The sequence below is a fragment of the Acipenser ruthenus genome, chromosome 15 (assembly GCF_902713425.1).
Source record: "Acipenser ruthenus chromosome 15, fAciRut3.2 maternal haplotype, whole genome shotgun sequence".
Taxonomy (NCBI): Eukaryota; Metazoa; Chordata; class Actinopteri; order Acipenseriformes; family Acipenseridae; genus Acipenser; species Acipenser ruthenus.
The window spans coordinates 23802138-23827339 of NC_081203.1; the positions used below are offsets into that span (position 1 = coordinate 23802138).

General features: G+C 36.2%; 1 protein-coding gene across 6 annotated transcripts in view; it reads left to right on the plus strand.

Moving 5' to 3' along the window:
* The window catches only part of LOC117422130 (mitochondrial 2-oxodicarboxylate carrier-like), a 181085-nt gene that overhangs the window by 137312 nt on the left and 18571 nt on the right, over nucleotides 1-25202 (plus strand). The gene's annotated exons all lie outside the window — the stretch shown is intronic.

Below are 25202 nucleotides of genomic sequence, written 5' to 3' on the forward strand. Positions count from 1 at the left end.
GTGCAGGTCAAGTCTGGCATCTGACAGTAGGAAAATGCTACTGAGCTCCAGCTCTCATTCTTTATACATGCATGCTGTACATACATTCCAACATGTAAATATGCAAAGTAGTATATAGAGATACATATGAATATCTGTATGATTTAATGTACTAATGAACTTCTCTGTCGATATCCCTATAAATTGGAGAGCATAGTTGTAAATTATTATTAACAATTTGAGATTGCATTAATGCTTACATGTCAATGCATATACATGTGCACACATCCAAGGGTGGACAACAAATTCGAAACACCTGACATGCAGTAACACTGTAGGGTTGATATTCTTCACGGAAATAGAGGAGGGGGGGGGGGGGGGTATTGGAATAGATTAATTAGCAGAAAGATAAATAATAGCTACAAATTATTCATGACACTGATACACCATTTAAACTTACCATTTAAGTGCTGCAGGTAAAAAAAAAAAGAAAAACATCATGATACACCTGGATTACAAGATGTGTATTCTGTAAAAAAAAAAAAAATGAAATTGTGCAACTGCCAAAATGTGCCCTGTCTAACAACTCCCCAGGGCTAAACTTAGTAATAATTTTATGTCAGCTTAACAAGCAGTGTATTGTATTATAGATGTTAGTTGTCATCACTGAAATTGTAGAGGAAACGGTTCACATAGACAAGACTAGAGTAGAAATTGATTTCTCAGTAATGCTGGTAGGATATCAAAATGGCATATTGAAGTGGCAGTCTGAAACTGAGCTTACAAGATTCATTCTGCCCACTAGGGTTGCATACCCCCAAAGTTGGGGATAAAATGGAGGTGCCTGTACTTACAATACGTCACCCATTTTTTACACATATCGAGAGAACCGCTTATCTATTTGTGATGAACCTTGCTAAGGACATGCTTTCTCCCTTGTGGTTGAGAGTATCAGTATCTGGGGGTACATAGATTCCAGACCCCAGTGGATTCAGGTAAAAATGTTAGGTCCTTCCTACTGGTAGAGTTGTATAATAACCCAACTGTAGTGGTTAGTTCTGGTTTATTATTGGAACAAGTCCAATGTTTGCTGGCTGTGTGGGGGGAAATAAAAACAACATATTCTGATTGCTGCACCCTCGATGACTCAAGGTAAGTATCTAAGTAAACATGTGTGCATATTCTTCAGTTTGATGGCTCTTAAAGCTCGTACAAACAGTGACAATATGGGACAATACTCTACTCTATATCCCATGGAATAATGTAAACTGGAATAGGCCTGACAACTTTTGAAAAAGAATATGTCATAGATTTGTTATCCTCTTATGTTGTCTAGTGATTGTTAAGAGATTGTCTAACTACGCCACAACTAAACTAATTGCATCTAACTCTGTGGGAGCATGTGTTTCCCAAACTAAACAATGAAGGTATAATACACACCCCTTAGTTTTTTTTTTTAATGGCCTTGGCCTCCTTTTCAAAACGTCTATAGGTTTTCTTATGGTTAACAGTAACTCCAAAATGGCTGAGTTGCTAGTATCTAGTTCTAGAACCAGCCCCTCTCTTGCATCACAGTATAAAAAAGCAGCTCTCACAAGCTGTCTCAATGTCATCTTCAGTCCAGTAACAGTCATGCAAGAGCAAGCAAACCTAATCATATCCTATGTGGAAAGCTTATCTAGGGTTATCTGAAGTCACGTATGAAGCAATGTTGAAGATTGCCAATGGGTTATGGGTATTCCAGTTGACTCTGACTCTGTTTCAAGGTAAAGGTTGTCTTGTTAAAATTGCTTTAAAATTAAATAAATGTCAACATTTTGAATTTTTTTCCCCCCATTAAATCAATTAGTATCACCAATTATATCATGTAATGTAATTTTTGTTTTGCTTTTTCTCATCCCAACCAACTTTGGCCATATATGTAACCTCAATCTTTATTTTATATAGCGCCTGTCATAGAGCATCACAAAACGCTTTAAACAGAACACTTTTACGTAAACAGAACACTTTTAGATATAGGCAGCTGGCATAATACCTATTTTGTACAGTTTTCACTTCTGTGCAAATGAGAAATAACTATTATAACATTGTACTGCCAATTTAACACATTTTGCTGTTGGGCAAAAGGTGTCCAGGAAATTATAAACTGGAAAAACAAAAGTTTGATGACTCTGTTCAAACCAGATCATCATTATACTGTCAACAAATAAAAATGCAACTGACGCAGTTAAACTTTTCAACTTTGATTTAAAAAGATATCCTTCACTGCAGTAATTGGAGGTACTGTGTCTAGTTGATTGACATGTAACATGAAAACACCGCACACACGGGTGACAAGTACCTCAGGTAAACTCAGTAAATGTAAGCAACTGTAGCCTGTAAAAGAAGTGCAACACTTTGCATTTTTAGCTTTTTTGTATTTTTGTATTTTTGTAATTTGTTTTTTACCGGAAATGGGTTAAAATGTAGAAATAAATCACAGTCTTGGATAACCCTTCTGGTGTTTTATGCTATATATTTTTACAATATTGTCTCCTTATTACTACAATATTTTACTTTGTATAGTATGTTGCATTGGTAGACCAACTTCTCAATTCCAGGTAGTAAGGCAATATATACACAATATTGCCATAGTTCATATTTGTGATAGCAGAAGTTTAGATATTGCAAACTTTACAAAAGAAAAAAAGTTTCATAGATGTAATGAAAACAGAAACAAAGATTTGGAAACCAAATTACATGATTGATATGCAGGTGAGAGAATTTATTTATTTATTTATTTTTTACACCCTATTCTACCGTTTAACATTAGTAAATTGTATTCACACTTTTGAAGCCAATGTCAAATTATTTTATATAAACAGTTTAGGATTCCCTAAAAATCATACACATTACTAAGTTGTTTGTTTCTAGTTTCATAACTTTAATGTTTTTGTTCCATTCACATGCGGGAGCCCTCATACAGATTTGTTTTTCACTCAACAGTCAACACTGGAGTCAGCAAACCCCACCCTGCACTGTGATTTGTGAGAACCCTTTTGATTCCATTAGCTCAGTGTGGGATCAAAACCTGCTTTCTCACATTCATTTGCAGATTTCTGAAATGCTTTTAAGAGGCTTTTTGATAAGCATTTCATAAAACCTGTTGGTAATCAGTCTTTGGGTTAAATATAGAAAGCGAATGCCCCATAATGTGAGTGAGTGAATGAATGGGATGAGGGTTTACGTGATGCATTAAAGCGTTTGGAGTTTAAAATTCAGTTGGAGTTTAAAATTCAGTGACTCATAAACATACCACAGGAAAGAAGAATAGAATGAACGATTAATATATATTTCAAAGAAAACATACCATGTTGATAAACATGTTAACTTAGCGCTTCATGTGTACAATGTGTAAGTCATGCGTAAAGGGCTCATAGTGCAACAGAGGCCTTCTGTGAAGAGTAGCTAGACAGACAAAAGCCAGTTCTCACAACAGTGTCACTTGTAGTTTTGAAATTTTGTGCAAATTATCATGCCATAGGCCAATGGCAGAGCTAGATTTGAACATGTGTTCAAATGTATTTTGATTTATTGTTTATGAATCACCCTGTATATCTAAAGAAATGCTTGTCTAATTAATCCAATTAATTCTTATACTTTCAATAAGAATCTGAGGAATGAGTAGGCTGTCTATGCCTCGTCAGTCTGTTTATCTGTATGTCACACTTATATTTTTACATATTATTAGAGTATTATAGAGCCGCTAATCCAATAGCGATGATACTAGCTAAGGACATTCTTTAGCACATGGTATGGAGTTACAGAATCGGGTACTAAGCATCTGTCTTATAAAAATGTATATTTTAACATCTACTTGATGTTATGGTCATGGTAATATACCTTTTTGTGTTACTTTTGTATTTAGAGCCATGGTCGAGGTCACTGACATACTTGTTTTGTTTTTTAACCTTGCATCCAAAAGGCTGCCTGAGAAAACCTTAAATGAGGCATAGTTAAGTTCTTAACTCCTGAGGTTTGTTGTTTATGCAAACTGTTGACTGGTGTTCCATCTTTATTCTATTTTTTTTTTTTTTTTTTTGCATGGGCTGCCAGGTGTTGATTTAAAACAGTTGAAAACTGGACATGCTTCTGAAAAGCTATGCAGCCAGGCAGAACGTTGACTTATTGCAGAAAATGTCTGGTGCATAACTAATATATCTCTTTGTGCTGTGCTCTGTCAGGGCCAGACTATACATGCGAAAAGCCTTCTAATTAAGGCAAACTTTTGCTGTCTGACTGTCTTCGCTATCTACCTGCCTGTCTGTTCCACTTTAAAGATGTAAAAACCAAGGAGATCCCTGAGTGGTTCATCTGGGAAAGGAACGACAGCATGGTGTGCAGGTGAGTCATACAGTCAAGAGAGCTAAGATTGGTGTCCTGGCTGTGCTGTTTGACAGTCATGGCTTTGGATCCCATGGGTAGTTGTGCCTGATGCTCCAACGGGTTTGTTACGTCAGATTGGTAGGTCTGTTTCACTTAACTGCGCTACAGCCTGGTGATCTTAAATGGACACCTACTAGGCTGGCCTTTGTCCTCCAGTGGCTTGCCAGTATCCGCAGTTGATCTTCTATAGTAGATGTAATAAGCTGATTTTCTTGGTGATGGGATTGTAACGCAGGAAACTAACTGTTAAGCTTCACCTGTGTCCCCAATGCACAAGTACTACCACATGGAGTGCAGGGTGAGTATCTACCTTATAGAGTGCATAGTGATCTTGGCTAGCGGCACTCTTGGGGGTTAATGAGGAAGATCATGTAATAGTTTGCCTCATTTCCCTGGAGATTGTGGATGGGATAATCCAACTGGTCAGACGTCTGACGAGGCCAGGCATGGCCTGGCCTACAGGGTTAACTAGCCTGGCAACATTTATTTTTCAGGATATTTGCTTATTTACTTGCTTTCTTCAGTCATGCATGGGTACTAGATAAATATGTCCATGTGATGGATGTCTGTTGTTGAAAACAAACAACGAAGTTATAGAATACACAAAATAATGGATGTGAAATGTTGTCATGATAAAGCAGTTTCTATCCAACAAATAGTGGACAGGATGAGCTGAGGTCTAAGAGAACGCAGAATACAACACACAATACACAATCTTTATAAAAAGACAGTGTGGTTTTTGAGGGGCTTGCTAAATCAGTAACTTGTCCAAAATTACTAGCATTCCTTTATAGTAAAAATGAATCCAGCGGTCAGAAAATGAGTAGGTGAATATGTATGGGAGTATTTTTATGCCTATGATAGTAGTTGTTAAATTTGCCTTTCCAAACAGGATACGGTAATCAGATCCCTTAGATTGAAGAGGACAGTAACTATCTGATCAGCGATTTTTGAAAGGTGTTGTTGATAGAGGCTAAAATGGGTTTACAAGGGTCTCAGAGTCGTCTGTTATTGAGTTGATAACTAATGAAGGCATTTGCCTGCATTTTCAGTTTAACCTCTTTTAGTTTCTCAGTTTTGCAGAGGTTAGTCTATATAACATGTTCTGTACATATGCAATGTCTTATTTTTTTAAATAAAATTAGATTTTGCTGCTGTTGTTTGAATTATACACTATTGATACCATTTTGACATTCTGTTCCAACAGAAAAGCTGATTCCTTAATGCAATTAACAGTAATTGTTTCAGTTCTGTTTCATGTGGTTTGGTTTTAACCTTTTGAACTGCATAGCTATGTACAAAAATAGTATTTGCCTTAAATGGAAAATTGAACTTTACATCCATAATGTATCTCTTCAGACAGACATACACAGATACTCAGAAACCAGTTTACAGGAACTCTAGGCCTCACTTAAGGAGCTCAAATGAAAAAAAAAACATTCTGACATTCACCTGTTTACCTTGGCCTCCATGTGACAAAACAGTTCATTTGTCATCTTTTGAATGAAGTTTTGGAAACTGCTGGTTAGGCAAGAGCATTTTTCATGAGGGCCCGTCCTGTCAAACCAGCCTGTCTGAGTGTGGGAAGAGTCTGAGAAAGAAGGTGAAAACAGGGCTGTCTTACTCACAGCGTTGGGACGGGTGTGGGAACGATCACAGGAACCATTAAAAGGCTGAAGACTGGCTGCTGGCCCAGAAAAATAGGTTCCAACCACATCCCAATATAAGCAGGGCCTAAAAACCCATGTAGGGTAACAGCCAAAACATAGCTTTTAAATTGAGGGACAGCAGGTGCCCAAAATCTGTGGGGCACAGACTCCAAACCTTCTGCAAATTTCAAACCTTCCATAACCAAATAAATATGCATTTTATAATTAACACAAGACACAAGTTATAGGTTTGGTTTAATATTTCTATTTCACTTTGAATCTGATAAGATATTTGATTTAGCTGTGTGAAACATAGCTAAGGAGCAGATTTCAGCAGAAGCTGATGCTAATGCTGATGGTGACATGAAAATGTTCCTGTCGGCTCCCAAAAAATTATAGCTAGAAGAAAATCTTTGTGTCCTGACCAAATCCTTCAACGCACAGCGAGGTGAAAATTGAACCTTTCTCTGAACAAAATGGTCGATGTTTAGTTCTGCTTTTCATTGTAATCAGTAGCATGTTTGAGTTGTTTTAAAATCAAAAATAACTATTAGTTCCCTCCTGAGAGGGAAACCCAGGTGCTTTCCTTAGAACTATAGAGCAACATTAGCTGTCATTCATTACTTCATAATATAAAAGTGATTTAGTTTGACAGCCTGCAAACTAAGAGACATACAGAAGTTCCTCAATGAGACAATTAGGAAAGCGGGGGCTTTCCTTCAACAACAAGAGAGACTTTAATACATTTGTTAGCTTTCATATGACACTGTTCCCCTTGTCATTTTTGTGGTTTTAATTTTTTTACTTTTTTGTTTCTTTGGTAATGTTGACAAATCTTTGTTTTGAGTCCTGCGCACTTTGTCTGAAGCAAAGTTAACATCCTCTTTTAAATGGGCCTGGGGTATTAGGGTTCCTGAAGCTTGTTTAGAGAACTTCAGTAATATAAAGAAAATATAGGAATTGGCAATTAAGTGGTGTTTTTAAACTTGCAAAATAAATTAATTCAAACACAAGTAGCTAATACTATTAATAGTTCATAATAGTGCATTTTTTCATTATCTAAATTTATATTATTAATGATATATTTTATAGTGTTTGGGGTAATTTATTAACATTACTAAAGACAATTAAAACTACAGTAGAATAAGGTTAGTAAAGGAGTATATTTGTAAATTAGTACCATAAAACTGACCTCGAAATGTTGAGTGCTAAAGAACGGCGCAGAAGATTGAGTTTTTTTAGTGTAACACACAGGCCTACCCTGAATTACTTTGAACAGTTTTCCCAAAACATATTTAAAAACCAAAACAAGTAAGGTGAAAGGCAGCTGTGAAGCCATTCATGATCCAAATAGAAATGTACACAGCTACGGGTTATGGCAATTTGCGAAATCCAGGGAAAGTAGAGCAGATCATTTTCAGCCAAGCAGTAAGCAGTCATGTGATCCATAAAGAGTAATGAGATACTGAGCAGTCTTGATATCAGCCTTCCATGACGGGCTGGTGGAGTGCACAGGATCTTGGGTGCTTTTGCTTTACAGAGCCTAAAAGGCATTAACAGTCTTGGAGTTCAGATAAGGGTTCCCAGGTACTGAGAGAGACGCTGTCTCTCTCACACTCACACCTGATGAAAAGGGGTTGCGTGCAAGTGTTTTCAGCTGCGCTGTTTGCTCAGCAATCCTTCAATGGCAAGCTTCCTATGATAAGCAGCTCCCATCAGTAATGTACATCAGCCATTAAAAGCTGGTAATATTTGCCCTGTATCAGGTTACCGCCAGGTGATGAATGGCATCTGCTTGGTAGTTTTTCTTTGTATTTATTATTGAAGGTGTTGATTTTCACTGGTTTTGAAGGTTAAGGTGCTGATGTAATAGATAAAGAGGCCCTACTTCACTGTACAGCCACAGATCTGTGAAAACGTAGCAACTTGCTTCAACACCCCTTTGCTGCTTTACTAATTAATGTGACATGTATATGACTGTAATATTGTTAAACCTTCTGTTTGTGTTGTCTAATATTTTGTAGTTACCCTTAAATGTGTTATTTTCCTAGATACCAATAGTCATGCACAAGAACTATTTTCTCTTCATAATTAGAACTGGAGTAACATTGTGACGACTGGCGCTGTCAACAACACTCAAAAAAAAAAAAAAAAAAAAGGGCAGAAGACATTTTTCCTTAGAAATCCGCTTAACTGTAATTTAACATAAACCACTTTCTCAATTACACCTAAACTCCTGAATGTCCCCATTTTAATACTACCCCAGTAATGGACTTTAATTAATATACACAATTGTAAAGCCAATTCAAGACACAGTGGCGAAGAAAAGATTACTGTAAAGCAAACAGTTATTAGCAAACCAATACACTTTTCGAATTGTGGTACCATCTTGAAATATTGTAGTTTCTGTGTAGGTCATAGTATATTTTATTTGTTCTTTGACGGCTCAGTGCGACCTATAAATACACTTTATGAGTGTGCAACACCCAAATCACAATCCACCTTATCAGTATTGGTGTACCATAGCATCAGTAGGTTATAGCTCAACAAACCATGTAATGGCATTGTTTGAAAATACAGCTGTTGATATTGTAGTAGCAGCCCATTGCCAGAAGGTCTGAGAAAAATTTAGCAGCATACAGGTAGTAGATCTGTCTTCCAGCTGATTAATATCTGGATAGCTGTAAGCTGTACAGTAAGGGGCTCTAGTCTCTAAAGGCCTTTTTGTTCATAAATATGGAAAGTCTGACTAAGGGGGAAAACCAATTCTTCTTTAAAAGATTTGTTGTTATCTTGAAGTGTTATCTGTTTACTAAAAACTGTACAATGGTATGACTCCCTGTCGCCCTGCTGCTTCAGGTCTGGCTGTGTTTTGGCCCAGACTGTTCTGCAGAGTTTTGACAGCTTCAGTGATAAGGAGATAACAAATGGCTTTATACTGCAAAAAATAATTCTGCCTGTGGAATTGGAACGCAAATGTAAATACCTTGTTTTGTGCATGCCAGGGCTACTGAGCAAGGGATTCTTGCCAATTCTACCAGCTCTTCAGAGTGTTTTTACTCATTTATATTTACAATTCTAGGTGTTTGTATTATTAGTAGTTTCTGCCCAGGGGCAACATTCTAAATACATTTGTGCTTTTAAATAAACATTCACTTTTTTTCATGATTTTTTTTTATGTATTTTTTTATTGAACAGTAATTTAAAATAGTCTTGTGACAGGTTGGCCGAGTAGTGACGTTCCCAGACCAGACAGCTGACAGAGGCACACAGGGAGGTATTACGGGTGGTGCGCCGTTTTTATTCAAAGAAAAATAAAATACATATTTAAACAAAACACTGTTCACAGAGCGAAATAAAAGGTTTAAGCAAAAACAAATCTCGACCACAAATCCAACAAACAAATACTGTTTATATAAGAACATAAGAACATAAGAAAGTTTACAAATGAGAGGAGGCCATCGTTTGGTTGTTAGTAGCTTACTGATCCCAGAATCTCATCAAGCAGCTTCTTGAAGTATCCCAGGGTGTCAGCTTCAATAACATTAATGGGAAGTTGGTTCCAGACTCCCTCAATTCTCTGTGTAAAAAAGTGCCTCCTGTTTTCTGTTCTGAATGCCCCTTTATCTAATCTCCATTTATGACCCCTGGTCCTTGTTTCCTTTTTCAGGTTGAAAAAAGTCCCTTTGGTCGACATTGTCAATACCTTTTAGAATTTTGAATGCTTGAATCTTGAGTGCTTGCTTTCTAGAGCAGCAATGTCCTTTTTGTACACGTGGCCATCTCCGAATTAACAACCAATTCGGAAACGGCCACATCATGCACTGGGTTTTAGTGGGATGGGGCTATAACCTCATCCATGCTGCCAAACAATAACAAAGAAAACCTTTTGTTTTTTAAATAAACAGAAAATACATTTCAAGTCGTACAACACATTAAATCACCCATTTAAATAAACAAACAATACATTTGAAATCATAATACATTCCCAATAAACCCCAAACACAACACATTTATCAGCAGGGCTTTGCCTTGCCTCCTAATTATGTGCATGGATTTTCTTCTGCTGTGCCACAAATGTACATCCTTTTTATGCAACAGACTGGAATCAATGCAATTCATATGCATAGATTTCCAAAAGGTACAATAAAGAGCATAATGTTTTTCAAATAACAAAAAGACATACTCGTTAATGACATCATATAGGTAGAATGTTATCTGCACCATGTACAGTATGTAATCTCAAATGCCATTTGCACAAGTGAACACCACTTCCTTCTGAAAATAAGGGACTGATCTTGCTATTTGCTTGTTACTAGATATTCTCCAAGTCATTGGAGTATAAATAGTTGTGATTTCCTGCCGGTTCATTTGCACCAGTGTTAAACCAGATGCTTATGGCAGATATATTTATTTTAAATGTGTTCAGTATTTATTCCTGAAATGTAATACACTATATTGTTTTTAATCAGTTCCCTCTGTGTTTTCATCTTTACAAAATTAAGCCCATTATAAGAATAATATGTGAGATGGTTTAGTAAAATATCCCATTTTGTTTCAGTCTTAAATGTATTAAATATTAAATGGCTATCAGCTGTTGCATTGATTACCTTGACTAGCCTACTCTGCATCAGATTTGTGTTTATATATATATATATATATATATATATATATATATATATAAATACAGTAATGTTTTGAGATTTTCATGGAGTTTGCGTACATTATTTTGAGAATTTCCCCCGTATGTCATGCTGCATTATAATTTTTTTTTTTTTTTTTATGTCAGCATTTACTGCTTATTTTTTTGTTTTCATAAAAAGGCACTTATTTCCAAATGACTGTTTGCGTATTACTGCATGTATGTAGGCCGATGGATTATCATTAACACGTTTTATGTCAAGCTTCATTGATGGATTACAGTCCTCAGGTACAAAACAGTAGATTGTTGCCAGGTATAACTCTGGTAGATGTACTTGTATAATATTAAACTTTAGACTGTGTTAGTTTCCCTTACACTCCCCTTTCACAGTTGTATGAAGCAAACTGGCTTAACCACTTCAGGACTGTAGGAACTAATCCACCTGATGACAGCAGGTTTACACAAAAAAAAAACCCTGCATACAGTGTATTTTTGCGAAGGTGTTCATTACCATGTGTAGCAACTAGGAAGGGAAACAAAGCCAGCCTCTTTAAACCTCAAATTGTTGAAACCTAGTTATTATTAGTTAAAAGAAAAATATCAAAGACTTACTTAAGTCAGTATTAGAATAGTAAGCCTAATAATGCAACATGGGTCACAGACAGTGATGTATTTGAAACTTGACGACAAGAAGTGTTGACCTTGAGATATCGCTTGCATTACATAAAAGAACAGCAGGTAGCAGCTTTGAGACCGACACAACATCTTGATTTGAAGGCTGCCATTCAGGGAACAAGAGTGGAGTCATTTTATGCTCCTTGCAACTATGGACAAGAAAACAGGTATTTTTTGGTATAATATGAAGTTCCCTTTGGACAGGTTACACAAAACCCAAAATAGAATCCTATAGTTAAGTGTTCTGTGCATTTAAAGAAAACTTGTTTAATAGTGTTTACATTCCCCAAAGGGAGTTTTTGCTATAGGGATACAAGCCCCCATCCCTTGAAACCTGATTTTCCTTGAAGTCCTGGTTTGTGACAAGCTCAGTTTACAAAGGTTGTAGCTCACAAAATTATTTCATAAGTCTTACTTGTGTTCACTTTCATTAAGTATATAGGTCTCAACTGTTTTGAAGGTATTAGGACTGAAGTCATTGTATTTTGTATCTTGCTCTTAATTGTACTGTAATTCTTGATATGTATTTTTTTAATACAACTGTAAGTCTCCCTGGGTAATGACGTCTGCTAAGAAAATAATAATAATAATAATAATAATAATAATAATAATAATAATAATAATAATAATACACATGGTTATTATTATTATTATTATTATTATTTATTAGCAGACGCCCTTATCCAGGGCGACTTACAATTGTTACAAGATATCACATTATTTTTACATACAATTACCCATTTATACAGTTTGGGTTTTTACTGGAGCAATCTAGGTAAAGTACCTTGCTCAAGGGTACAGCAGCAGTGTCACCCACCAGGGATTGAATCCTCAACCCTCCGGTCAAGAGTCCAGAGCCCTAACCACTACTCCACACTGCTGCCCTATACTCCACACTGCTGCCCCATGGTTATAGCAAACATCCATTTTCATTTTAAAACATGATATCTGGTACAACACCAGGTTAAAGACAGTTTTCAGTTTCCATGCCTTATTCTTAGGAAGTATGTTACACTTGCACATCCAAGGTCATTTTACGTCAGTAGTGTCTTATGGGAAAGAATGTCGGTCAACTGCACATTTGAGACATTTATAACCAATGGAAGATTTATGATATGTTTTTGATAGTTACGAGCAGTTTAAAGAGAAGATCACCATTAAGCCCACTCTCTGTCAGTTCAACTTAATATGGAGATCTCTCACTATTTGGACTGCTTTCTATTAAGACCATCTTACTCAGTACTTCTGGAGATCAGAAATTCCTCAGTTCAGTGTGTGTGTTTGTTTATACAAAAAAGTATATATTTCCCCCACATGAACATTTTACAAATATATAAAAATGCAAGTTGTGTTGTAGACTTTTAATATAGTAATGAATATTCAAAAAATTGGTTTCACTAAAGACTTCAACCTATTTATCACTCTTTCTCTTATTATTAATCAGTTCAAAGTTACTTTTATTTCACAGTAGATATATATCTTGGCTTAAAAGTAAGATGTATAGACCATCCTATACTAGACTATAGATGTGTTAGAAGAGCCACTACATCCTCTTTGAAGCTTCACATCAGTCAAGGAGCTCTTGTTTTAATCTCTGTAAAGCCACAGCAAGTCTTAAGTATAATGGTTTATTGTTAGTGTTTTGGGACTTTATGTTCATTAATCGGGAGACTGCTGTTCCCCAAAGAGAGTTAATGGAAGAGAAGATTATTTGTTGGTAACATAATGCGTGTCTCTGGAGAAACAACAAACAGACACGGTTTTATTCAGTTCTGGGTCCATGCTGTGCAAAGGTATAAAATTGGTTTTAAAAATGTAAACTGTCCCATTCTGTCTTTTAACAAAATAACCCTGTAAGTGGAATCAGAACAAGCTGCCTTCGGCCTTACTTCTTTGAGATGCTCACGCAGCCAGGTTGTAATTGACCAGCCGAGCAAGGGACCATCCTAGCATCTTTGTGACATCAATTAACGCAACAACCAAGTTCAGGCAAATCCTTTGTGGTTCCATAGCAGTTGGGTGCTGGTTGGAGAAAACAACAATGACAATTTTCTCTGGATTAAAAGCGGAATGGAAATGGTGTTTACTTTCATACATTAATATCCACTTTATTGGTGCAATCTTTTTTGAAATTGCAATGAATAAAATGTAAAGCTGTCTAACCGTTTTGGATTTAAAAAAAAAAAAAAAAAAAAAAAAAGGCATACTGATTACCAGGGAAGTTCTTTGAGTTCTTATTGAAACATATTACCAAAGACTCTTGGGTACCATTCCAGTTGTTTTCTGCCCAATAAAGTTGCATGTGGAAAACCCAACATTAAAAGACTGCATTTTGAGTTGCTTCTGCATTAGACTACAGATGAAGGATACATCAAAGAGCTCAATGAGCAACTAATGGCTCAAACGCCATCCATTGAACATTATATACAGTATGTAGATTTTTTTTCAGTGGTTAATGGAGCAAGGTAGACAGATTTTTCACAAATGTATTTTATGAAGATGTTAAAGTTAAATTATGAAGTTGCTAAAATTGTAATAAACTACTACATGCAGTTTCTTTATTTCACATACTTATATACAGTGAAAGACACATGCATACATACATGCACACATTACCAATGTCATCTGTATTATAAGTGACTGACAGAAATGTCTGCTGTTCATTTCTGTTTATGTGTTCTTTATTGAGAATCTTTATTTGATTTGAAAACATTGTCTCTTCCCCTTCACACACAAGGCTGTACTTGAATCTGCAGGTAGACAGGTGTGTTGTCTAGAAGCTGACATGACTGTAAGTTTGTAAGCGGTTCACTGACAGAAAATCAACAAGAAAAAAAAAACAACAGGTTCATTCACTCCGTTCAAAATTCATATTTTAACAGGAACAGCGAATTTGGATTGTAAATGTGAGTTTGTTGGAGTCATCCGTTTTTTTTCTCTCTGTGTATTTTACTTTTAAATCAAAGCAAAATTCAAATACAGCATATTCAAATCTCTCGCTCTATCGATTGAGTAGTCTGCGTAACCAGTGCAGGTGTACAGAGCTTAAAGACAGATATTTGGACACCTGCATCCAGGATCCAACAAGACACTCACCAAGGGGACAATTTCAGGCTGTTTCTCTTTCAAAGAGGGCCTCAAAAATGCTGCCTTGTGTCGTCTCCTGTAACTACTGACCAGCTACTGCAAAATATGGCTGGGTCAAGGAACAAAGTTCTATAATTTTTATGTTTTTGTAACTTGTTCCAAAGCCATTAAATAGAGTGTAAAGTTTGTATATACTGCTTATGTTTAAGTAGAGATACTAATGAATTATACAAAATCAGTACATCAAGCAGTCACAACATTTGATTGAATGGATAAATACTTATTGTTAAGGTAAATATTTGATTTTGCTAAACTGATCAGGGAATTAACTGTGTAAACAGCTGTGCAGCACAAGAAAATAGACTTCATCTATTTTCTTGTTTGTTTCTTTGGATGTTTCTTTGAAAGCTTGTGACTCATAACTTCTATACAATCAGTTGGATTATCCTGACATTTTGCTTGCAGGTTCATAGAGTTAGAGATTTTTTTTCTATGAACTGAAAATTGGATGAAATAATTGCCCAATCTACACATGTGAATTTGCTAGTGCTAATCAACTGTGGTTGCACTCCTATTGGCACAAGAGCTCAATTTCTATTTAGTTTATTAGAAGCTAAAGAAAGCCCAGTAAAACACCCAAGAGAACTAATTCAATTAGGCTCTGCCTATCTAGCAAGATATACATGTCCTGACATCTACTGTTTATGGTTTATTGAAAATCAATCTTTCATTAAGTGTTTATGATAAATAAATATTTGCAACTAATGCCCTACCTAAATGCATACATAATTTGCGATCAATGTGTGTTGAAACACTGCTTGCCATTCACGTTTTCAAACCATTATAACGGTGCATTATATAGGTAGTGTGAATAGGCTATAACTGAAGAACCATTTAGACAGATATATTAAGGTATTTACATCAACATGTAGTTTGCACCATTGAAATGTAAATTAAAACTGTTCCTGTAACATTACAAGTGTCTTTCCTGTCATCAAAAATGGTGCAGATTTCATTTTGTTTTAAAGACCTTGATAAATCATTTGACCATTCAAACATAGTTCCCCATAATGGCTTTTTGCAGGTAGCAGTAAAGTTAGAAGATTGAGACTAATTTGATTAGTCGTCTCGCCTTCCTGTGCAAGTATCACTGTAATGAAAAAAACATATCAGTTTTGCATCTTGTTAGCAGCAGAAATTAACTCAAGTAGCCCATCACAATGCACTTATCAGCAGGGAAGCTTGCACAAATGTAGAAGGTGACCAATGATGAAATTAGTCTAAATCTTTACCTTTTAGTCTAACATTGATGATCCAGAAAGCTCTTGCAAGGAACTACCTAGAAGCATGTTTTAATGTTTTTTAGCAGAGAATATATTTCTATGAACCAAGTAGAGCCTAAACTTCTTACAAATACGTTTCAGCGATGTAATGTAAAAAGGAAGCAATATAAGAATTGGAAACTAAATAACATGGATGATATGTGGGTAAATAAATCATTACATTTTATACACTATTTATACTACCTTATAATGACAGATACCAATGCATTCAAATATTTGGAGAAAGGTTATGTTCTCATTTTGAAGTTTTCAGTGCAAGACTACATGGTACTGTTTTAGTGTACAGTGGGAGGCGAGTTGAGTTGGGAGAGGCCACTTGAGCATGATGAGAAGAGGTTCAAAAGGCACAGATGAAGCAGGGGCCCAAATGCAACATGTAGGGCCACCAGCCTTAGCCACAACCCTGCTGTTTGCAGCCTTACCTGTTGCAAACAGCAGGCACACTAGACATGGTTTGTTGAAACAGGAAATGCGCCTTTGTAAGGCTAATTGGAATTCTATTGAGCATGCTCCTTCGTTGCCACTGGTGCGTTCACTGGTGAAAATATTTCCTATGGCAGGGAAATAAAAAAACATTACGGTCTAAGGCCAGAAGGTTAAAGAAGAAGGAATAACAAAGAGAAAATAAAAAAAAAACTGATAACATTAAAAAAATATATAATATATACACAATGATTTTTTTTTTTGTCAGATAAGTTCACACAGTGAAATTCTGGGACTCTGTTTGGATTTAATTGTTGCGTTTTAGATTGTTAAAGTTGTTTCCATTTCAAAGAGCCACTCGATAAAGAGAATACATGCACACCCCACAGTGAGACTAGAGATGACTATAGTAATTACCTTTCTTTCCACTGCTGTTTTTCAGTCATTAAATAGAGTAAGTGGGGACGATATACTATATTTAATAATATACAGTAATCTGTTGCATATCCACCCGTCACATATCCGCCCTAAGCGTTTATCCACCATGATCAAGCTCTTCAGCAACATTAGGTTATTATTGAACAGAGAAGATTAGTTCACATATTGTAGATTCTACCAAAGTTTTCATACACTGCGTTGTATGTGCTCCATCCGCTGCTATTGATGGTAGCGTCACGTGAGCTGTTCAGTGTGTTGATATGTAAATAAATCCTGTTCGCCTGTGGGGCGTATCAACTTCAACCTCTGTCTTGATTGCCTGCCTGTCACTCAGCAGCGAATGCACACTTCCACATGGCTAATCTAAACAATAATTGTGTGAATATAGTAATTGTTATAGCTGTGTATAATGGTATTTTAAAACAGGATTCATTCATCCGCCTTTTTACATATCCGCCCTTACTCTGGTCCCACCGCAGTTGGATATGCGACGGATTACTGTATTCAAATAACAAAATACATTTCAGAATTGGCCTTGTGTGCACACTATTAGAAAATAGTTACTATGAGGCCCTTCTCTAAGTAGATGTATTACAAAATGAGGCCTCCACCCAAATTCTACCACAAACAGAACAGCATAATCATTTGACACATAACTTATCATGACATTATTATTATTATTATTATTATTTCTTTCTTTCTTTCTTTCTTAGCAGACACTATTATTTTTTATTTATTTCTTAGCAGACGCCATTATCCAGGGTGACTTACAATTGTTACAAGATATCACATTATTTTTACATACAATTACCCATTTATACAGTTGGGTTTTTACTGGAGCAATCTAGGTAAAGTACCTTGCTCAAGGGTACTGCAGCAGTGTCCCCCCACCTGGGATTGAACCCATGACCCTCCAGTCAAGAGTCTAGAGCCCAGAGCCCTAACCACTAATCCACACTGCTGCCCTTGGTATTAACATTATTTAGCTTAAGTTAAATCCATCCACCTGTATGTCACTCAAATTGTGATTAAACATTCCATTGCTAATTCTTATTCTATAAGATTCTGTACATACTCTTGACATATGTCACGGTGTCACAAAGACGGCCAGAGTGGGTGGCGTCAGACCGGAAGCAGGAAGGAATACAGAGACAGTGGTTGTGATGAGCTGAGTGCAATGGCTGCACTCAGCGTTTATTAACAAATAAAAGGGTTGTAAACAGACAAAAACACTGGACACGGCACTTGACGCCAAAATAAACAGACAGACAAAACGACTAAACACTTAACAAACGGTGCACGGAGACAAACAAACACGGTGAGAACAAACACTTATCTTTACTATCTTTCTAATGATTTTAACTCTCCTCTCTCTCTCACCCGTTCTCCTCTTCCGAACACCCAACCCCGACTGAGTGAAACTGTGCATCTATATATACTGTTGTGCTGGGATTCAATTACTAATTAATTACTCACTTGAATCCCAGCACGTGAATTCATTACGTGCAACCCCGTGCCACACATTATACACATTTTATCTGCACGTGAAGTAATGTGCCATCCTCGTGCCTAAATATAATTATACACTTTAAACACACGTGAAACACAGACCCGTTTATATCCCGTGTACCAATCTATACACCAACATTAACATACGCACGCATATACACAACACAGAACACACAAATGCACACAGGGGCGGGGCACTTTGCCACACACGGTCATCAACTTTTTCATCATACTCTAATTTTGAATTTACAGCCGTGGCGGGGCTGTATGAATTTATAGCTGTGGTGGGGCTGTTTGGTTCTGGTGGGCACTGTGCTTTACTGAAGTATTCCAGTGTATTATGTTGCTAATGCTAATGTTGCTTTGGGTATATTTCACTAAATCTAAATGGCATACAGTAGTAGTTACCCTGCAGGACAAAGAAAAAATTATATACAAAGCATATATCTAAAAATATCACTGTACTGAAATATTTACTTGATGTAATATCACAGAGTTACAGAGAAGATGTGCATTGCTGCTAAAGAATGTGATTACTCATGTAATAGAAGGGCCAAGTCATAGGGGTGATGAATTCTTATCTCTTGGATTTATAGCATAACCTTAAGGTAGAATTCTGTGAGTTGATAGATACTGCACTGGCATTGGCATTGAGCCAACAATGCAGAGTACTGAATGTCATATTTTGAATAAAAAAAAAAGTCAACACGGGTTGCATCATCAGCAAAGATTTGAAAAGATAGCGCAGTGTTGTACGTGCCGTTTTCTGTACTTGTCTGTTTCCCATTTGGGAGTTTCTCATATGAAATACATTTCCCCCAAAATAATAGATTTTATTAATTTAGCAAAAATTCACTGCTTGTGAGATCAATGATATGGAACTCCACCATTTATCTAAGGAATGGGTTGCTAAAGTGCTCCCTGCCATAAACGATACATATGCTGTGTTGGTCAGGATGTTTGCCCTTTAAAGATACACGGTACGAGTTTGAAATATCACACTAATCTTAACTAATGTATTGTTCTTGTTTATAATCACTTTACCCCATTGATTTAAGTGGGGGTTTGGAAGATGACATTACCCTGGTAAATACACCCAGTATATGGTCGATGTTGTGTTCGATGTAGATTGGTGGTATTGTTAAATAACCTAAGAAAATAAAAAACATAATACAAAATGCACACATATGAAACAAAGGCCCTAGTATGTACCCAATATACGAAACAGTTCCAGAAAATGTAAAAAGACCCACCCACACTGGGCGGGGATTAAATGTTGATGCTACTTTGGAGGAAGGAAAGATGAACACACTCGGCTGGATCACAGTTTCCATCATCATCAGAACTGAAACATAAATATTGTTGTGTGACCAAGCTTTGAGGGGACCAGGGTTGGGGTTGCTAGAGAGGTGACCCAGCCAGGTATCAAGCAGTAATGCCCCCCTTAGCTTTGTCTGAGGCAGCACAAAGAAAGTGGGTTGGGAGTACATGACATGCTACAGGTGTGCGATGGTCGCTCTGGGTGTTGAAAGCTTTAATTTGGGAAGTAGGTCACTCTCAATGGGATGGGGGACAGGATATAGGGGGAGCCCCTTGGTTAGTAGGGGTAGAGTTAATAATAATAATTTATTTCTTAGCAGACGCCCTTATCCAGGGCGACTTACAAGATATCACATTATTTTTTACATACAATTGCCCATTTATACAGTTGGGTTTTTACTGGAGCAATCTAGGTAAAGTACCTTGCTCAAGGGTACAGCAGCAGTGTCCCCACCGGGGATTGAACCCATGACCCTCCGGTCAAGAGTCCAGAGCCCTAACCACTACTCCACACTGCTGCGCATTAGAGTTAGACAGGACGTGGTTGGCTGTTGATGTGTGCTGCTGACCAGCTGTAGGAAACACAGTGTTGTGTATTGGGAAGAAAAACTAAATGAAAGTTCATTGCATTTTTGATATACAAAATGTTGTCCCGACTTTCATTCCCAAATGCCACTGCAGTTTCAATATCTACCCAAATCACGACTTAGTTTAGAATGCTCACTTAAGTGTGATTATTACGTTAGAACTTGAAGCTCAAAGACAACTCCACACTGTTGCCAGTATTGTATACAGATCATACAGCTCAATAAAGTAAGTAAGAAGGAAGCTTGATTTTTGTAAAAAGCAGAACTGTTTTTTATGCATTTTTATGCAAATTATAAAAATACAAAATATAAAGCATTGTAGGCCTGTCAAGTGTAAACGTTCACTGTAGTCTTCAGTGTAATCGGAACTCTTACAATTTTTTTAATGAAATTCTATGTGTTTTATACTTGGGTGTCAGGGCTATATTTATTAAGGTACTGAAGGTACAACAAAATGCTTTTAACAGATACCTTAAGCAGACATTTGAGTCACTAAATAAACCTTCTGGGTTACCTGATTTTGTATTATTTATAGTTGTATCTAAAAACATCAGGCCCAATGTGTTCTATATAATATAATACAATACTCCCTTGCTAATACAGACACTGTTATGCTATACATTTGTATATGCCTGACACAACGTATGTCCCACCAGTAATAACCAATTTAGTGTTTAATTGTATGATCCAAAGAGACACACTCCAAAAAATATACGCCTGTTATACTGACACCAAAGGCAGGAGTCAGACAAAAATAAACGGAACAACAGATACAAGTTTCTTAATAAATCGTGGTTTAAAAAAAAAAAACGACACCTTGTTATTTCGGACAACTTGTCTGTCTCCGAACATGTCCTGTTTAGCAAGGGATTACTGTATGGTGCTTTTCATAGGGCTGTGTACATTATACAGAAGAGTGTAGCAGTCATGTTATACACAGGGTGTTTGTTGTGGACGAGGTGTATGATGTATTCAGTATATTCTTCAGTTTAGTTTACTGCTACTACTAATCGTTTAGCTATTCTCTAAAAGTTTAAACTAAACTCTAATGACGTGAGACACTTAATTCATTTAGTGAATTATGCATTGGATTTTTTGCTACCTGAACAGTTTTTGGTTTTTTTCGGACTGCCTTCTGTGTTCTATATCTTACTACACTCTTTTAGTAACGTCGACTTTGATTACACAACAAAAAACAAGGCCAAGAGGTAGAGAAAGTAACCCAAGGGCATATTATTGATTGAATGTGAATTGGAGTTTAAATAGACATTTAGTTCATTCTAGGTCACAGAATAGATTTTCAAGAAAAGGAAATGGTCTGTGACAACTCAAAATAGAAACAATGATTCCGTTGAGTCAATCAGGTCTATACATGAAAAAAAATATATTGTGAAACTTTTTATCCAAAGCCCTCTGTCCAACAGTATTATCTTGTGGTTTTTACAAGTTGAATACATCAAGTAGTCTTAGTCAACTTTTTGAATGGGTAATGAAAAAAAAACTTTAACAGAAACTGGAAAGTGAAAAAATCTTGCCAAACAAAACATCTTGAAAGGTGCCAGCTTGACCTACAGTAATTTGAATACTCCTGTCAATATCTGTTTTAATAAACCTTTCATATATATATATATATATATATATATATATATATATATATATATATATATATATATATATATTCCACAGAAGCATATCACAAGCTGGGATGTGATGTCAGAGAACAATCCTTTTTCTTTTTTTGTTTTTTTTGTATTTTTAAATATCAACTGTGTGATGGCAGAGGGCAATAGTTACAATCCAAGAATTTAGTAAATAATACTATTCATATATTGTTTTGTATTTATAACACACAGCCTGTCTAATGCACTCATGTCCACCAGGCTTACTATACATGTGTATTGTCTTCTTGGGAAGGTTGATAGCACATGTCTGGTCGGTTTTTGTGGCTGGCTAACCATGTGCAAATAGAGCAACGTCAATAGGACTGGATTGAAACATTATGCTGCTGTCCTGACATCATTTGAATAGATAAGGTGTTGTTTTCCATTTGAATAATTCTCAGAACTATTGCAGATGCCCACACATGCACCTCTTGCAAGCTCCACATCAGCAATTGCTTACCAGCTGAAAAGTCCAGTTGTTGAGACAAAAAATAAATATTTTGTGGGAAACATTCTCAGTAGTGAAAATATTATGGAGGCTCAAAGAAAAAAGGTTAGAGTGAAAAGGATCTTAAGAACTCAAAAGTGTGACTTGGGTGTGTGTTACTCGTTTAGTAACAATGTGATCTTCATTTCAACAAACAAGGGTACCCATTGCCCTTGGCAGTAAACACCTTGCTAAATGTATCCCTTACATTATTAAAGAGCCCAATCAACAAAGACGTGTAACTAATTCTGAGCTGGAGCAACATATAGCTGACTTTTTTTTTAATGAAAATACAGCATCAATAAAAGGAAAGATCAAATACCTTGCCATTTGATAGCTACTGTATAACTTCAGGATGCATTGAGTTATTGCAGACAATTATCTCTGTCGCTTGTGCAAAAGTCTTGGATTTTATTATGTCTTTGTACAATTGTAGTTATCGCCTACATTTAAAGATCTAAATGACAGAAACGTCTGGCCACAAAATAACAAATACAGTGTACACAGCGAGGGGATAGGGTGTCTGTGGATGACATGTAAGAAAGAGAGTCAGTATATGTAAACCTCTAGTAATAGCTGCATTGGTTTATCTCGTGAGTCTTGAAAGGCAAATTAGTAAAGGAAATCCTATATAATTTGATATATGACCAGCTGCAGTATTTGCTCAGCACAGTGGTTCAGGACATTGGTATATTTTCAAACGCCAAGATACGGTACATTGAGCGTATCTAAGTCCAAGCAGGTGCTGAATATATTTCCCTAAATGGATGCTAGAAACAGACTAGAAAAACTGACAATTCACATCTCCTAGTCGTCCACTGTAGTCTCTCTGAATCATTTTTCTTGGTTGTTCAAATGGCTTACAGACGTCTTCTATGTACAGCCTCTTTTAGCTTCTAAACTGACCCCATTAAGGTATACAGAAGTTTTATTCCTTAAGTGGCAGTTGAGCAGTGGCCTGTGTGCATTTATAGAAACACAAGATGTATTTAATCAACATATACTTTCAGTTCTAGCATTCATGTTCTGTTATTGTGTATGCTAACCGTGATGGTGTGCATTCCCTGAGTTAAACAAACCTAAATGAATGGAGAGATTATTGATATAACTATCTATTTTGTGTTCTATCTATCGTGTTTTGTAAATCAATTCTGTACAAAGTGTTTTTTATGCTCCCGATATACTTTCAATGTTACCAATTTTTAAAAGCTAATTGTACCAGAATTGCCCCCTGGTTTAGGTTTGTTTTCTTACTCAACAATAGTAAATAAAGCATATTGCACATCTTGAGGTGTATGGTATCTGCCTTATTGGTACGTTTAAGTTAACACTAGGTTGAAATTGCCGGAGTGTCTGTATAAAGAGTTTTGACATTTGACTTGCAGTCCCTGTGTTCTATGATGTACACTGGGCCACAGGTACATCACAAAAACACTCCTATATACTTGTATATTTTTTAATAGCATAATCTCTGTTACAGTTGTGTTAAAAACTGAAAGCTACCTACAGAAAACATTCCCCTTCTCTGTTTGTTTTAATCTGTCAGTGGTGGGTGTTGCCTGTGTTTAAAGTGGCAAGTTACCTGTTGTACCTGTTCTGACAAACTGGTAGACTGTAGAAAAAAAAAAAAACACACTTTAGAATTGTATAACAGCAGGTAAACAAGTAACTTGAGCACATAGCAATTCCATTATTGGTTTGGATTTATGGATAGTCCAAAAAGGAAAATAAATCTCTCTATATACCAATATATATTCTGCAATTACTTAACATGTGGGTTTAATTTAGAATTTTTTTTTAAATTTTCTTTTAAAACTAATGCTGTAAATACAGTGTTCAAAAAATCCCTTAAGAGCTAATAATAAACATGTTCTGCCCGGCCACTTTATTGCAGTAGGACTTGTATCTTATATCAGGTTGGCCACCAATGCATTGTTTAATGCTCTTCAAAACCATTTCCGCACAATTCTGGCATGGGGTCATCATCGTCATTTGAGTACTTAGATAAACTACTGCAGATTTATTGTGCTGCAGAGATCACATGTAACATCACATGGTCGACTTAATTTGCATCTCTAATTTAGGGCAATGCCAAATCCAATCGGGTGGACAGGTCCTAATAAAGTGGCCAGACTAACACACAATTTGGTCTTGTTATTTTCCACCAGAACAGTAGTTGGCAGGTAGTGCATTATAACACTGTATAATCCCATCTAAGAGATCTGATGGAGATATGTGTGTAGTAGTGAAATGCAGCATGTTTTATTTCCTGCTGTGTTGCTTTTACTGGTCACTAAGGGAAAAGCTGCACACAGTAAAAAGAAACAATGATGACTTAAATAGCACAGATACTGGCCATTGGGAAGGTTGTAGAGGTCCTGTGAAGTTACCTGATCTTACACCTTTAAACTACACCTTTAGATCACATTAGACTACCGTGTACACTAAATGTTCAAGAACTCTTGACTACATGAAGGCAAACATAAAAAGGTTGTTTGAGCTAAACGCATTCCAGACATTGTGCAAAATGTCCTCAACTACCATGATGTCAATTTTCTTTATAATTGCTATTTATAAAATAATTCCCCAACCTCCAGTATTTGACAGTGTAATGTAATCCCAGTCTTCTGTTATGCCTACATATTATTTGTTTCATTCCACCATAAAACCTGCTAGGGCTGACAGAGTCCCAACTGAAATCAATTGGATCTTGATCTGCTACTGATGGAAATGAAGTCCTGATTTCAAATCGCTTTCAAGTCAGTCCCAGTGGCAGATGGGAAAGTGGTTTAATATTGTTGGAAAACTCAAATTAAACTTCCTCACCAAACCTTATTCTATTGATTGACACCTTTTAACATTTTAAATTCATAGGCAGATAAATAGATACAGTGATATATATATATATATATATATATATATATATATATATATATATATATATATATATAGGTAGTTGGGGATAGCCTAGACCTTA